The following is a 15,247-nucleotide window of genomic DNA, read 5'->3' as shown; positions in this document are numbered from 1 at the left end:
AGATCCAGTGCAACCCGCCCGCAAGAACACAACCAAACCAAAGACCCTGCAATGCATCCACCTCAAAGTCCGATCCCTCCACAAACACGCCACTGAAATCAGGGACCTCCTTGACAGCACCACCCCGGACATCGCATTCTTCGCTGAAACCTGGACCAATGCCACCTCAGGACCGGATATCGCCATTCCCCAAGGAAACAAAATCTCCCAAAAGGACCCCCCAGCCGCCCCGCAGGAGGAATCGCCATCGTCTACAAATCCACCCTCCTGCTGAGCACAGTTCCCGACGAGCCCACAGACCTGATGGAACACTTACACTTCAAGATACAGGCCAGCCCGACCACCCCCCTCCAAGGAACTCTCGGCTACCGCCCCACGCAGACCCTTCACCAACACCATCATGGACATCATCTCCTCGCAAGCCGTCGCATCCACCAACTACCTCTTATTGTGAGACCTCAACTTCCACCTCGACAACCAGCTAGACCCCAACACCACATCCCTCCTGGACAACCTCCACAACATTGGACTCAGCAAGTTCGTGACCGAACCCATGCACACAGCAGGACATACCCTCGAACTCCTGTGGACAGACCATCCGCTGCTTCCACTTCACCGTCAGTTTACCCACCATCCACAGACATCAGCACCTGCTTCCACAAAGAATCTGGACCAAAATCACTGATGACCAGCTCATCTCCTCACTCGGCAACATCACCCCAACCACCGCGGGAGATGACGACCCCAACACCACAGCCCGAACTCTGCACAGATGGATCTCTGACAGCGCCAGCACCATAACCTCCCTCAAGAAGAACAACAACACACACGCCAAGAAAGCAAGATTGTTTACCACCGAACTTCAAGAGTCTAGACGCACATGCCGCTGCATTGAAAAGTCCTGGAGGAACTTCAAATCCACAGAAGCACATAACAACTACAGAGCCGCCACCAACGCCCACCACCAACTCATCAGAAATACGAGGAAAACAGCAATCAAAGACAGAATCTACACACACGAGCACAACAGCAAAGAGGTCTTCAGCATCATCAAAGAGTTTCCCTAACCAACCAGCGAATCTACCAACATCCCTCCCTCACAAGACCTCTGCAACAAACTCAGCACTTTCGTCCACCACAAAATCAAGAACATCTACGACAACTTCGACGGAGACAGACAACACACGGACCCTCACCAGACGCCCGACGCTGTGAAGCCAACGATTGAGAGCTGAACACCCCTCACCACCGAAGAAACACTGAAGACAATGAAGTCAATCCACTCTGGGGGCCCCACGGACCCCTGCCCCATCACATATTGAACAGAGCCGCCGACACCATCGCACCCATGCTCCGACACACCATCAACTGCTCCCTGACGAACGCCTCATTGCCCGACGACTGGAAACACGCCGAGATCAACACCCTCCTGAAGAAGCCCTCGGCTGATCCCACCGAGAACTGCGGACCCATCTCCTTTTCTCCCATTCCCAACGAAAGTCATCGAGAAAGCCGTCAATAGCCAACTCGCAACCTTCATCGAAGAACACAACATCCTCGACTCCTCCCAATCCGGCTTCAGATAAAAACCACAGTACAGAAACTGCCCTCTCCTGGCTCGCTTGGAGGAGGTCGCTCCCAAGGCTTGGTGACTTGCTGACTACAGAGCGCCTTGAAGCTGTCTAGCGGTATCGTAGCGCCTCCCAACTGACCTCAAGCACCGCGTCTGCACTCCGCTCGCTCTGCTGCCATCCCTTAGAGATATTATACCCCCGCATTGCTGCATTGTGTGATCGCCACCTTCAGTGCAATATACTTTAATTAGCGCATTGTTCTGAGCGCATTGCCAATTTAAATATACTTTTTTGCCCGAGTGTGCCCTGATTGTGCCCCAATCTCGCCCAGTTTCGCTTTCCATCTGGTGCAGCCATTTTGTTGGTGTTGTGCTTGTTAGCCGTAGCTCCACCCCGCTCCCGCCTCCCAGCTGACCCTCCCTCGCCCCTCCCCTCCCACTATCCATTTATGACAGATGCATTTTCGCGCAGCGTTCACGCGCAGCGGTCGCGCCCCATGCGCGCCGAAGGTGCGCCAAAGGTAAGCCCGTCTACGCCCGTCCGCGCCTGGACCGCGCTCAGCGCCAGACCCCCTGGTCCTCGCAAATCTCACTCCACCCGCATTTCGTATGACGCTGCTACCCTCCTTGCCCTTAACCCTGGACGCACACCACAATGCTGCGAAGCCGCCCCGGGACGCACCCATGGACCCTTCACCTGCCTATCCTGCAAATTCGCCTGCATCAGGACCCACACCAAATCCACAACCTCCAAACACAGCTCCGACTTTAACCACCTGAAGTGCATCCTGCTGAATACCCGCTCGGTCCACAGACACGCCACTGAACTCTGGAACCTACTCGACACTGCATCGCCGGACGTCGCATTCCTTACAGAAACCTGGATGAACGCCTCATCAGCCCCCGACATCGCCATAGCCATCCCGGACACTTACAAGATCACCCGAAAAGACCGCACCAACCAAACAGGAGGAGGAATCGCCATCGTCCATAAGAACACCATCCGAATCACGACCAGCTCCGACGATAACCTTGCGACCGCCGAACACCTTCACTTCCAGATCCACACCGACCCCAGAACCACACTTAGAGGCACCCTCATCTACAGACCACCAGGAACCCGCACACAATTCAACGAAGACATTACTGACTTCATCAGCCCACATGCCCTCACCTCCGAGAACTACATTCTTCCGGGAGACCTCAACTTCCACCTGGAAAAGAAAAACGACAGCAACACCACCACCACCACCCTTCTGGACAACCTGGCCAATCTCGGACTCAAACAACTTGTTGACACCCCCACCCACCTTGCCGGACACACGCTCAACCCTATCTTCTCCTCCAGCAAACACATCTCCTTTGATCACACCACAGCTCTCCATTGGACAGACCACAGCTGCGTTCACTTCAGCTACATAAAGACCACAACCCACAACCCCCCACAACCTATTCCACGAAGAAACTGGAACAAAGTCACCACCGACCAACTCTTCACATCGCTTAACCACAACCCACCTGCCATATCATCGGACCCAAACCATGCTGCCACCAAACTCACACAATGGATCACTCACAGCGCTGACGAATTAGCACCCTTGAAAACCCCCCAGATCAAAGTAGGCAACAAAAAGGCCCCCTGGTTCAACGATGACCTTAAGAAATCCAAAAAGTTATGTCGTACTCTCGAGAAAACCTGGAGAAAAAACCCAACCACCGACAACCTGACCACCTTCAAGGACGCCTCCCTCAAACACCACCAATTAATCCGATCCACCAAGAAATCAGCATTCAAGGATCGACTCGACAACAACGCCCACAACAGCAAGGAACTATTCAACATCGTCAAAGAATTTACCAACCCCACCGCCGGCACCAACGACATCACTCCCTCTCAAGACCTCTGCGACTCCTTATCCTCTTTCTTCCACAACAAAATCGCCGACATACATAACAGCTTTGAAAACCAATCCGAGGATCAGTCCACTCCACTCACCTCCGAACCAAAACAGCTCTCTCACAACCTTTGCGCCTGGAACCCAATCACCACTGAAGACACCATCCGCCTGATGAACTCCATCCACTCAGGTTCACCAACCGACCCTTGTCCCCACCACGTTTTCAACAAAGCAGACTCCATCATCGCACCCCATCTCCGCGATGTCATCAACTGTTCCTTCAACTCCACTACCTTCCCGGAAAGCTGGAAACATGCCGAACTCAGCGCCCTTCTAAAAAAAAACACAGCAGACCCCTCTGAACTTAAGAACTACCACCCCATCTCACTCCTCCCATTCCCTGCCAAAGTCATCGAGAAAGCCGTCAACAGTCAGCTCGCCACCTTCCTTGAATCCAACAATTCCCTCGACCCATCACAGTCCGGCTTTCGAGCCAAACACAGCACCGAAACCGCCCTCATCGCAGCTACAGATGACATTCGAACGCTTCTATACAACGGAGAAACAGTCACCCTCATCCTACTCGACCTCTCCGCCGCCTTCGACACAGTCTGTCATAGCACCCTCATACAACGCCTCAGCAATGTCGGAATCCAAGGAAAAGCTTTGGACTGGATCATCTCGTTCCTCGCCGGAAGAACCCAGAGAGTCCGCCTCCCCCCTTTCAAATCAGAGGCCACCGAAGTCATCTGCGGCGTACCACAAGGATCTTCACTCAGTCCCACCCTATTCAACGTGTACATGAGTCCCCTCGCATCCATTGCGCGGCAACACAACCTCAACATCATCTCCTACGCAGACGACACCCAGCTGATCCTCTCCCTCACCAAAGACCCAAACACCGCCAAAACCAATCTACATGAAGGAATGAAAGAAGTAGCCGAATGGATGAAGAACAGCCGTTTAAAACTAAACTCCGACAAAACAGAAGTCCTCATCTTAGGACCATCACCCTCTGCCTGGGACGACTCTTGGTGGCCATCGGCCCTGGGTACAGCACCCATACCTACAGATCACGCACGTAACCTGGGCTTCATCCTGGACTCCTCCCTCTCGATGACCAGACAAGTCAACGCCGTCTCATCTTCATGCTTCAACATCCTACGCATGCTCAAAAAAATCTTCCGTTGGATCCCCGCCGAAACAAGAAAGACAGTCACACATGCTCTGGTCACCAGCCAACTGGATTATGGAAATACCCACTACGCCGGAACCACTGCCAAACTACAGAAAAAACTCCAACGCATCCAAAACGCCTCAGCCAGACTCATACTGGACATCCCTCGTCAAGCTCACATTTCCGGTCACCTGAAGGAACTCCACTGGCTCCCCGTCAACAAGAGAATAACGTTCCGTCTCCTCACCCACGCTCACAAGGCCCTCTACGACCTAGGACCTCAATGCTTCAACACAAGACTGTCCTTCTACACACCCACCCGCCAACTACGATCATCCAACCAAGCCCTCGCCGCAATTCCACGCATCCACAGATCCACCATGGGAGGAAGATCCTTCTCCTACCTAGCGGCCAAAACCTGGCACTCTCTCCCCACGCACCTCCGCCTTACCCAGAACCACCTCTCCTTCAGAAAGCAGCTAAAAACCTGGCTTTTCGATAAGTAATGCACCCTCTCTCCCTCAAGCGCATTGAGACCCTCTGGGTGAGTAGTGCGCTATATAAATTCTGGAACTTGAACTTGAACTCCTCGCAGCAACAGACGACATCCGCTCCCTCCTGGACAGAGGAGAGACAGTAGCCTTCATCCTCCTCGACCTTTCAGCTGCCTTCGACACTGTCTCTCACCGCACCCTAGTACGCAGACTCCATGAAACAGGGATCAGGGACAATGCTCTCGACTGGATCCGCTCATTCCTCATCCGCAGAACGCAGTGGGTCAGACTCCCTCCTTTTCTCTCAGACCCTACACCGACTGCCTGTGGAGTCCCCCAGGGATCCTCCCTCAGCCCCATGCTCTTCAACGTCTACATGGCTCCGCTTGCCCCTATCGTCAGAACCCACAGACTCAACATTGTCTCCTATGCAGACGACACTCAACTCATCCTCTCCCTATCTAACGAACCCAACCCAGCCAAACACAACTTTCAAGAAGACATGGAAGCAGTCGGCAAATGGATGAAAAACGCTGCCTACAATTCAACATGGACAAAACAGAAGTACAAATCCTGGGCCCTCACCCCGCCTGGGACGACGAGGGCCCAACACCCTCGGAAGCCCGCGCGTCCATCCCCACAGACCACGCACGCAAACTTGAAATCATCCTGAACTCCGAGCTCAAAATGGACCGCCAGATCAACTCCGTCTCATCCTCCTGTTTCCACGCTCTCCGCCTCCTATGTAAGACCATCAAATGGATCCTTCTCAAGCACAGAAAGACCGTCACTCATGCCCTCATCACCAGCAGACTTGACTATGGCAACGCACTCTACGCCGGAATAAACAATAAATAAAAACCTCACCCGCAAGCTGCAAAACATCCAGTACGACGCTGCAAGACTGGTCCTCAACCTACTAAAACACAGCCATACCTCCCAACACCTGCACACACTGCACTGGCTCCTCATCGAGGCTAGAATCACCTTCAAGATTCTCACCCACGCATACAAAGCCCTCCACAATGCCGGACCAGTGTACCCGAACAGCCGCCTTGCTTTCCACGCATCCCCAAAGGACCCTACGATCAGCCCAGCTCTCTCACATCGTGGTCCCCCGTGCCAGAAAGACCAGATGGGGAGGCCGCTCCTTCTACTTCCTCGCGGCCAGAGCCTGGAACACCCTACCACTCCACCTCAGACAGACAACATCACTCCCCATCTTCACAAGGAACCTCAAAACTTGGCTCTTCGATAGACCTCCCTGATGGAATGGAACCTGTGCCCTCCTCCTCAGTGCTTTGAGACCCTTATGGGTGAGTAGTCGCGCTCTATAAATACCTGATTGATTTGATTGATTGCTTAGCTGTGAATTCCATATGCTAGAAGAATTGAACAAACTCACAAAAAATTATGTTTAAAAAAAAAAGTTACCCAAGCACTGAGGAGCGGCGGTGACAACAGAAAGTTACACGTAACAGCTTAAGACCCAAAGTGTAAGTAAACTGTACTTTACCGGTGCGCCTCAGCCTTGAAGTCAAGTGACATATCGGTAAAGACAACTAATTAGGAGGAAGCAAAGGAGGACTGTTAGGTGAACCAATGGTTAGTGGCGGGGGGGTGTCGGATTATTGATTACAGCAGGTCTTGCAGACAGAGCATGCGCATTGTAGCTTGACCTAAAAAAAAGGGAATAAAAAAAGGATTTACTTGCCGCCTGCAGCTCGCCTCATCACCAGTCTTCTGCTCCTCTCGTGGCTCCACTGCAGGCACAGGTTCCCAGCCTCACCTGCGGCCAATCCCAAAACTGCTCTCATGTATGACAGCAGCTTTAGGATTGGCCTGAGAGCCGAGGATTTGCACTCATAGGGAGACTGGGAGCCATTGCTTTATGGTCTCAAAACCAGCAACACAGCTGAGTTGGGGAGAGCTTCAGTGCGCATGACGGTTTGGCCAGCCTGAGATGGTGAGCCAAACTGTCATGTCATGCACACTTATAGCAGTGCACACCACTCCCATCGGTGCCTACCTTCCGCCTAACCCCACCTCCAAGACTCGGCCTGGAAACATAATAAACAGGAGTTTATTGTCATTATTTTTTTTAAAACTGCTGGGGGGGGACGACGCTCCTCTGCCATAGCGGAGGAGCCACCACGGGCAGCGCTTATAGTGACTCTCCAAGCAGGGCCGGACTGGGAACCACTCCCGGCCCTGGCACAGTGCTCGGCTGGCCCCCCTCCCTCCCCACTGGGGTGGTGGGTTGGAGGTGTCGCCGAGCTCTTTGCCGAGGCCGGTTTTCGGCCGATTTTGGTAAAGGGCCGATTTTGCAGCTATGCTGCAAAAACGGCCCTGTAACAAAAACGGCCCCCAGGGGTCCAAAACCGCCCCCCACCCTTGCGGCGCACCGGTGGATTGCCCGGTGCCCGCTATGGCCAGTCCAGGCCTGTCTCCAAGTCTCTATGGCCGAGCCACTCTCAGTGATTGCGTTGCTGGGAAACATAGTCCCGTCCCACCACTCGTGGCAGCCTGGAAACTAATGAGGGCAGGGAGAAGCACTGCTTCAAAAATCACCAACGCTGCAGGCTGCACTTATACCGCATCTCCAAATGTCTTTGGCCCTGTCCCCCTCAGTGATGGTGTTGCTGGGGGGACGTAGTCCCACCCCAGCACTCGTGGCAGCCTGGAAACTAATTCGGGCAGGAACTGCTGCTTCACAAACACCTGCGCTGCAGGCAGAGCTTATAGTGCATTTACAGGTGTCTTTGGCCCCGCCCCTCTAAGTGAAGGCGTCGATGGGGGACGTAGTGCCACCCCAGCACTCCGGCAGCCGGCAAACCAATGTTTTTTTTTTTTCACAACAAATTTTTATTGATTGATCAGGTAAAAGCATATATGCGGCTCTCCACAATCAATAGATCACCACCAAATATCGTGACACGTTTCAGTATTCTTGCATAGCCCAATCAATGAAAAGAGGAAAATAAGAGCCACCCCAGCCCACCTTACCCCAACCACCCAACTTCCCGTCTACCCACCCCTTATCCCTCCCTAACCCCATGCACGTGATCACATTAAGCCTTCAGCACTTGGTCGTAGTGTGCCCGGTATGGCGCACCTCCCTAGGCCCGAGGGTCCGCCTCCACCTGTAGTCCATCCTCCTGTTCTGCCGGAGGGTCCAGAGGCAACCCCCTATACTCCGCCCACCTTTTCCAGATTTTATAGTGCTTACGGGGGCATCCTCTGGCCTCAAACACCGGGCGCTCCAGCCCCATAAAGTAGTCCAGGCCAGCCTTCCATGCACACAGTGGGGGGGCTCGCACTCCCTTCCATGCTCGTGCCAGGTCCCTTTTTGCAACAACCAGACCCAGTAACAATAGATGGCACTTGTATATATTTCCTCCTACACCTTCCAATACATGGAGGAGCCCTAATCTGGGGGTGCGGGGAAGATCCCACCCCAATACCTCTGACAAACAACTCCATACACCACTCCAGAATCTGGTCAGGCCAGCACAAGACCACACAGTGTGCAGCAGCGTACCCCTCTCAACTCCACAGCGCAGGCACTCCGGAGACACAATCAGGCCCGCCTTCCACAACCGTTCCCGGGTGTAATAGGCCCTGTGTAAGTATTTGAACTGGATGAGCCTGAGTCGTATCGCTATGGCAGTCCCTCTTGGGGACTCTAGTGCCTCCCTCCAATCATCATCATCTAAAGGTCCAACGTCTTTCTCCCAGGCATCTTTATGGGGAAGTAGGGAGGAGGAGCAGTGCGTGACTAGCGTCTGATAGATTCGGGACACTTTCTTATCGCCGAGGTCTCCAATGAAGACTTTCGCCTCCACTGGGCTGAATTCCGGTAATGACTCCAAGCCCGCAATGCTAGGCGCTAGCGCATGACGGAACTGTAGATAGCGAAAGAATTGGGTCTTGGGCATTTGGAACTCGGTACTGAGCTCCTGGAAGGATTTGAGGGTGACCCCGGTCATTACATGTCCTAGCGACGAGATCCCGATGGCGTCCTACCCACCGAACCCCGTCAACGAGGCCAGCCCGGGGAGCCTCCCGTTCTTCCACAACGGAGTCTCTGCTGTTAATCTGCCCCACCAGCCCATGCGGCGCAGCGCCTGTCGCCATATAACAAAGACCACTCGCGTGGTACATGGCAGCTTTTGCCTTAGCTTGGCCGAGTATAGGATCGTGTGTAACGTGTTATCACCCATCAGCGAGCGCTCTAGGGCGTATGCTGGGTCTCCTCTGTCCCCATACCACCATTCGTTAAGTACCAGCAAGTGGGAGGCCTGATAATAAGACAATAGGTCCGACGTGGCCAGGCCACCACAATATGTGGACAGGAAGCACGTCCGCAGCGCCACCCTGGCTGCCCCTCCAGCCCACAGGAAACGGCTCAAGACAGAGTTAACCTGCCGAAACCATTGGGGAGCGATAAGGTGGGGGTGGTTCTGCAGCTGGTATAAGAGGCGCGGGAGTGCGACCATTTTGAAGATCGCAGATCTACCAAAAATAGTAAGAGGCATCCGAGACCACGTTTTAACATCCGTCTGGACCCTTTCCCACACCGGTACCACGTTGCGTTCCCATGCAATGTCCGCGGACTCGGAGAGGAACACTCCTAGGTACTTTAATCCCCCGGCCGCCACCTGCAACGTTGATGCCCAAGGGTCCGCCACTACCCCGCCACCCAACACCCACAGGGTGGACTTACGCGGGTTTAGACAAAGGCCCGATACCTCCCCGAAGATACGCATTATCTCCAAGACTCGGGGGCCCGATCTGTGTAAATCTGTAAGGAAGAAGAGGACATCGTCTGCATATAGTGCAATTCTGTCGGTGAGGTTTCCACCCCACTCAAAGCCCCGCATCTGCGCGTCAATGCGTACCCAAGAGGCCAGGGGCTCCATAGCTAGTGCAAATAAATACGGGGAGAGCGGGCACCCCTGTCGGGTCCCCCGGCCGATTGGAAACCTCTCGGAGACCGCCCCGGAGACACGTACAGATGCCGTGATATCGGTATAGAGCAGTTTGATGTTGGAGATAAACACCGGGCCCAGGTTGAGGCGGGGCAGGAGCGCGAACATGTATGTCCAACTGACCGAATCAAAGGCTCTATCTATATCCGCTAGTAGAAGGGCCGCACGTTCTCCCTTGGCCCCAACAGCATCAAACCAATGTTTTTTTAAACTTTATTTTTTATTTTAGTTCTTAAAAAACAAAACATACATTTGGGAAAAGGAGTCGTTAATGCATGGCATATGCTCAACTGCTGGCGGCAAGTTACAGTGGTGGACAGAAGTTCTTGTAGCCAACTCTCCAATGAGAAACACAGAGTTGCTTCAACATCACAGATAAGCAAGCACATAGACAGTTCTCGCACAATCGTAATCTTCGGGCTTAGGCTGGGCATCTCGGTTATTAGTGACTTGATTTTGCCCTGTCGTGTGTCAGGGCTAGACTTTCCCCCTCCGTGTCCAGGTTGTAGTATTTTATCCATGGCCTCCATATTTTCCACAATTTACGGGGGCAGCCCCTCGCCTTGTAAATCACCTTCTCAGCAACCATATATAAGTCCATATTAGACTTCCATTCCTTGAGTGTGGGAAGTTGTTGGGCCCCCCAATATTTAGCTATGTCCCTCTTGGCTTCTACTAATCCTAGATTGGCCAGCAGGAGCCTGTGTCGTGGCAGGTCGATGTCTGTAGGGACCCCCAAAAATGGGAATTTTGCGTTCAGCTCTAGTTGGGTTCCCAGTATATTGCTCAATTGGATGTGCTTGCACTCCCAAAGTGTGTGTATGTATGTGCCGTGTTCCACGTGGCATCTGAGACAGGTTGTATCGTCCAGCCTCCCCATCTTATGTAAACGTGCCTGTCAAAATATACCCTATGGAGGTTCTTCTATTGTATGAGACGGAGTCTCAGTCTAATCGCTACTTTGCACGGGTGCGTAAGGGCCGCCTCCCAAACTATATCTTCCAAGGGGCCGGCGGTAAGTTCCCATTTGACACGCACCGGGCCAAAGTTGTCCGGGATATTCTTGATTTGTGTCTTATATGTCCGGGATATCGCCTGGGCTGGGATCTCTTCCTGAAGGAGCCTATCTTCTAACGGGGCATATTCTGGCAGTGTTACGCCGTCCAACCCTTCAGCGTGCCAGGCGTGTTTAGTCTAAGGTATGTATAAGCTTAGGAGCTATGAAGTTGGTATTTAGACTGAAGGGAAGAAAATGAGGCTAAGGAGCCCCCTCCAAAAGATCTCCATCTTAGAGATACCTATGAGGTCCCATTTCCCAAAACCCCTCAATTTCCTGATCTCAGCTGGGAAGAGACGCGCACCCCCGGCACTCCCGTATATGCAGTGTAGGTGGGGGCGCGTACAGAATTGCAGCTTTTCCAATCTGTATGTGGGATGATCACCGGGCGCGTGGTTCCACTCATTAATAACTATAAGGAGGGCCGCTCTATCATAGGCTCTAATATCTGGTAAGGTCAACCCTCCATTATATGGATTGCGTTGGAGGGTTCGCAATGCGATACGTGGGTGGGCTCCGTCCCATAACAGGAGACATAGTTCCCTGTCAATGGAAGCAAAAATGGAGTCTGGTATTTTGTGATATGTGTTTTGCAGAACATAAAGGAGTTGTGGGAGTGTTAACATCTCCTACATGGCGGCCCTCCCCATGATGGCCAGAAGGAGTCTCCTCCACCTTCTCATATCCGCCTGAAAATTCAGTAAAACTCGCCTAATGTTACGCTCTATTCGGACCTCGGGGTCAGTGGTGATGTAATGCTCCAGATAGACAAATCCCTCCGCAGATGTCCGCAGACATCTCGGGTAGGCATGAGGGTCCGTTCCTTCACACAACAGATAGAGGGTGGATTTCTGCCAATAAATCTTATAGCCCGCGTGGGCGCCGTAGTCTTAAAATATTTGCAATATTGGGGGGAGTGTCTTGACTGGTTGTGTGATATAGCAGAATATCGTCCACTTACAATGAAATGCGTTCCTCTTCTAAAAGACGTGATGCGTAAAAGAAGCCACCTAGCCCCGTTGGGTTCTAACCACGCAAGCCAGCGGTTCTAGTACGAGGGCAAATAATAGAGGGGACAAGGGGCATCCTTGCCTAGTGCTGCGTTGTATCGGTCAGCTGGCAGAGAGAGTGCCATTTACCCGAATCTTCGCCTCCGGAGTATTATATAACAGTGCCAACCATTCTCGAAAGACCCGGCCAAAGCCCATTTTTTTCAAAGTACACCACATGAAGGGCCAATGAATCGTGAAAAACACTTTTCCGCGTCAAGTGAGAGAAGTAAATGGGGGCTATCTCGACCTTGTACCGTGTCCATCCAATTGGCTAGACGGCGCAGATTCAAACATGTGACACGCTTTGGCATGAATCCAGACTGGTCTCTATGCACCAGTGAGAGAATCACAGTCAGGAGACATTTCGCAAGGATTGTGGCCAGGATCTCTGTTTCAATATTCAGAAGGGATATGGGGCGATAGGATCCACATTCCTCTGGGGGTTTTCCATCCTTATGGATGACCACCACCGTGGCTAGACGGAGGTCTTGTGGCAGAATCCCCCGTTCCTTTGATTCCTGGAACATCTTGAAAAGACGCGGCGCCAACAGTGCACTATTCCGTTTCGAAAATTCACCCGGAAGGCCATTAGGACCCGGAGTCTTGCCCGCCTACTGTCGGTCAATGGCTTCGGTCTCTTCCGCCAGTGTCAACTCTCCCTCCAAACTGTCTGTCACTCAAATATTGACGTATCTGTGATTCTTCCACCTGGGTGTGTGCTGCATATTGTGTTGTATAGTACCTCGCAAAGGCTCCCGCTATGGCCTCAGGGGTAATGTGGGTGACCTCATTTTCCTTAATAGACAGTACCCATTGTGACTCTATTTCTTTCCGTCCCAACCATGCTAATAGCTTCCCCGCTCTATCCCCTGTTTCATAAAGTTTGTGTTGTGTTGGCAATTGTTGTGTTTGCACCTCATTGGTCGCAAGGGCTAGGTAATCTTGCTTGGTTATTTCGATTTGGCGTAAAACGTACTCAGATAATGCGGCAGGGTCAGTGCCCTCTAGGTCTAGGAGTTTATGTTCTAACTCTTCAATCTCCTGGGTTTCTTGTTTCTTCTTATGAGCTATTATATTCTGTGCTCTATCACGTAGAACCGTTTTGTACGCCTCCCATAAAGTGACAACAGACATGACTGAGCCTTCATTTGCACTAAAGCTCGGAGTCTACCCGGAGATCCTCAGTGATTGTCTCATCCTGTAATACCCATGCGCTCAGCTTCCACTGTGCTATTTGATGACCACCCCCACCGCCCACCTTCATCAATAAGGGAGAATGATCAGATATGCCCCATGCCAGGTATTCTATGGTATCCTCCTGATGTATTTCCCCTGCCGGGGCGAAGAGATAGTCTAGTTGTGAGAACTCTGTGGGCCCCAGAAAAATAGGAGTATGCCCGTTGATGCGGATGGTGTCGCCGCCATATATCAGACAGTACCAGGGTATTTAAAAAGCGGGTCAGAGGTGTAGTCTCGGGGGCTCCCATGCGAGTGTGGGTGCGATCCAGCGAAGGATCAAGTAGGTCATTAAAATCACCCCCACATTATGACTATGGCTGGGCCAGATTGCAACAAGAGCGCGGCTACATTATCCAGCGTACGTTGCTGCAGCCTTGTGGGTGCATATACACTAATGAGCAGGAACGTCTTACGTTTCCAAATACCTCTTACTGCCACGTAAGTCCCCTCTGTATCTATCCATTGTTGTGTGACATGAAAGGGAGGGGATTTTCTAAAAAGGATTGCCACTCCTCTTGAGCCTTTGGTAAATCTCGAGTGGTGTAGTGTCCCATTCCTAGGAAAGAGCAGCTCGATCCCAACCGGTGTGGTTCCTGAAGGAATATTATATCAGGTTTATGCCTCTTAAGGTATCGGGTCACCAACCCCGTCTTCACCTTATTACCTAAGCCATTGACATTCCATGTCATTGCTACATATTTATCATCTGCCATAATGACCCAAAACTCGTGTCGTTCCCAGTCTCATCTCCCATCGGAAGACCGCCCCACCTCCCCCTCCCTCTCTCGCGCCAGCATTTTGATCAAGACCTAGAAACAAACAACCTCCATTTCCCTCAAACATCTCCAATTTAATACTCAATGCACCTTCCCTACCACCCCCCACCCAACACTCTTCAGACACCCACACCACCCCCGACTCGTCAACATGACAACTTTGGTACGGGTAATCCACCAAGAGGTCTGTCACCCCCCGCAAAATTAACTACACAATAATAAAACAATAACCTCACATAAAGTTCTTTCCCAGCTCAGTGTTTGTTCTGAAGATGCCCACTAAAACCTCAGGAAAAAGTCTTACTGTCTGTTGGTGGCCAGTCGGCCCTAATTCTCAGTCCTCATCGCCATTGTTGGGTGGCTGCTGGTTCTCCGTGTCTGGAGCCTGGGGGCCCTGCTCTGTTGATTCTAGTTGCAGGATATTTTCAAGCAACGGGTGTTCACTAGGCATGTCATCTGAGTCCTCCCTTTCAGACAAGTCGGTGTGGCCAGTATCTTCTGATTGTTTCAGGTATCGCGGTGGGCGTGAGCGAACCACTTCATCTCAAGACTCTGAGAGGAGGGTGTCCGTATCTCTGGGTCGCAATGCTCGCCCAGGAGTACTCCCCGCTGAGTCTGGGCTCTCAACTCTCGTCGCCGGAGTTTATCTCCTGATTTATCCTGGGACATCTCCCCTCGTTTCAGTGGAGGTTGGGTGGAGGAGCTCTGCGTCGCCCGCCTTAATTGTGGGCATTCCTCGATCCAGGACCACGCCTCCTCAGGGTTTTGAAAGAAGAACGTGGAGCCTTGGAAGATGACCTTCAGTTTGGCTGGGAATAATAACATATATTGGAGCTCCATTACTCGCAGTTTGACTTTGACCTGGTCAAATGTCTGTCTCTGTTTTTGTACATTGCGGTAATAGTCTGGAAAAACCATCACTCGAGTGTTATCATATCGGACCTCTCCTTTTTTGCGGATTTCCAACAGTATCAAGTCTCTGTCCTGAAA

The sequence above is a fragment of the Lissotriton helveticus genome, chromosome 8, assembly GCF_964261635.1.
Source record: "Lissotriton helveticus chromosome 8, aLisHel1.1, whole genome shotgun sequence".
NCBI classification, from domain to species: domain Eukaryota; kingdom Metazoa; phylum Chordata; class Amphibia; order Caudata; family Salamandridae; genus Lissotriton; species Lissotriton helveticus.
This window is presented reverse-complemented; position numbering follows the sequence as displayed.